This window comes from Poromitra crassiceps (genome assembly GCF_964638095.1).
Source record: "Poromitra crassiceps genome assembly, chromosome: 18".
In the NCBI taxonomy this organism is placed as follows: domain Eukaryota; kingdom Metazoa; phylum Chordata; class Actinopteri; order Beryciformes; family Melamphaidae; genus Poromitra; species Poromitra crassiceps.
The window spans coordinates 25,024,050-25,027,011 of NC_139636.1; positions in this window are offsets into that span (position 1 = coordinate 25,024,050).

Here is a 2,962-nt window from a genome sequence, read left to right on the forward strand (position 1 = left end):
TCCAGACAATGTTCTGACTAGCTTAACTAAGATAGCAATCCAGCTTTTAGAATGAGAAGAGGCATAGTTGGGAGAGTGTCTACATAAATCTCTTTCCCTGTATAGGGGTGGCCAAACTACGGCCCACGGGCCAACTGCAGCCCGTTTTCAAGTGGCCCGCCATGATTTTTTTCAAATTATTATTATTATTCATTGTGGGCCACTTAAAAAACGGGGGTCAGGGTACTAAAGCATAATCCATTTTCCCAATTTAACCCCAATTAAATCTGTACTGCACTAACCCTGCTGATCATGATGTCATTATCAAGCTGACGTCATGATGGAGTCTAATCGCCAAATATATTTAATGTTGCCTAAAGCTCATGTATCAATCATTTAATAAATCATTGTTAATCTAGAAATGTGTCTCCTGATTGAAATACCCATTGTAATAGGTGACTATGTGCCGTATACTTAGAAAATAAAAAATAGAAAATACTTAGAAAATGTGCCTGATGGCACAGGGGTTTTCTGGTCCATTGTTTTAAATGTGGCCCACAACCAAAAGAATTTGGCCACCCCTGCAGTATAGTGAGCTGCCATGCACTCTGTGAACGGTGCCATGCACACGTGCTTAACCCTCCTGTCTGACCGTGATTAATGTGCAGACCCGCCGCCCCGGCGGTGCACATGTGGCTGACGGTCTGAGGAATCAGCTGTTCTCTCTCTCCTGGTCTATTAGGTTTAGCACCACTTGGCCACTATGCCAGATCATGTCATCGGACAGCCTCAGGGGTCCTACACATTTTCAATTAAAAAATTCCATCGTTTTTCCCAGACCATGATTCATTTTGAAGATTTTATCTGGTGTTCAATATGATTTACGCAGATAGACATCGCCCCTGCTAACTAGGTCATATCACTGTGTAGATCAGTGGTTCCCACCGTTGGGATGGGAAATGGGGTCAAATGGGGTCACATGGTGATATATTTTTTTATTTTTTTATTGTTAATTCTTTTTTACGCCACACACAATGTAAAACTACAGAAGAGGATTAGGGTCACACAATTTATTTGAGTTCTGAGTTTAAGTCAGGATTCTGAGAATAAAGTCAGAATTCTGGGGGGGTGGGGGGGGGGGTTAGAATTCTGAGTTTAAGAATTGTGGGGGAAAAGTCAGAATTCTGAGATTAGAGTTAGAATTCACAGTGTGCAGGATCATTATTCTCATCATGCTCACTGTACAATGGCACAACCTGACACATTACGTTATAGAAACCCTTTCAAACTCTGACCTCATTTAAATGACTTCCTGGTTGATATATGGTTCCACTGTGACATTTTACCTGATTGTCCATGAAGGTTTCAGAAAATGAACTCCCAGAGAGGTCAGGCCAGACCTCACATTTCACATTGTCTCCTGTTACATTCTACTCCAAAGGCAATGCCAAAGGTCAGGTCAGGTTCGGTAAGAATAGCTATGAACTGGTTGTGTCAAAAGCTTCCCACAGAAACTCAAGAGAATGAATGGGGACCCACTTTCGCCCTATATTTCAGTGTTATCCTATTGTATTGCAAGATTCTGTAGACCAATGACAAAACAAAGTCACATGTTCAAAGGTGTGTGTGTGTGTATATATATATATATATATACACATGACCAGAACTGTGTCAAAAATCGAGATTTGCTCTATAACCCAATGAATAAACTTGAGCCAGTAAATCCAATCAGTTAAGTGTCTCTAGTCTTGTCGACAAATTGATAGTTGAATCCACTAAATGATGAATTGCATCCCAGTGTTACTTACTCTTTGACTCATAGTCAGTTGTTTATGAGTCACAATTGTGGCAACAAGCAGCTGAGAGGGGGACACTGTTTGCCATGTCAAGTCAAATTAAGAAAAGAGTCATGAGTGTACTCATTAGTTGTTGTATAACTGTGTATAACTGGACATCATCATTATCACAATTTAAATTTTTAACTAGGAAATGTACTCACCTTAAACACATAAAAAGTCTCTTATAACTTTATCCAAACCACAATGAGAAGTGTCCGTGTGCATGTGTGTGTGTGTGTGTGTCTGTGTGTGTGTGTGTGTGTGTGTGTGTGTGTGTGTGTGTGTGTGTGTGTGCGTGTGTGTGTGAGCAGAAATCTGGCCGGCCACAGCTATGCTGTTTTACGTGCAATCGGGGCTGGATTTCTTAATTAGGTAATTGCCCTAATTACCTAATGATGTGATGATGTCATCAGTGATGTCATAGAGCAGGCGAGGCCTCGTAGCAGCTGCATGTGACACGCAGTGGGCAAGCTGCATGGCGGGCGAGCCTAGTGATTTTAAGTTCTGAAACTAACAACCAATATTGTACATTAAGATGGACAAACATGAAACATGGAGTTAGGGCAAGATGTCAGTTGATTTCATTTAATTGCACTTTTTTTTAGTAGGTAGAAGAAGAAAACCTCTGCTGAGGCCAAGGACAAGGAGCAGTTACTTCAGGGGACAATCACTTCTCTTTCAGCGTCAAATGCCGGAGAGAGACAGTACATGCACACAATGGCACATAAGTGTGTCGACTGTATTTCCTGCACTTTGCTCTTTGGGGTGTTGAACCTCGTACTCTCACCACACTACAACCAGTGGATTTAGTGTAAATCTACCACTGTCAATAAGAATGCATTTAAATAGAGATTGTATCATCTCAACTTCAAGAATTTGTCAGAATTTTCTTTGTTACAAAAGTTACTTTCAAACCCAAATTCTCCCTATAGCCTACTCTGAAAAACTATGGGATATACACACAAACACACACACTAATACATGCCTCAACACATAGTTCACATGGAAAGACACACACACACACACACACACACACACACACACACACACACACACACACACACACACACACACACACACACACACACACACACACACACACACACACACACACACACACACACACACACACACAGACACATGGA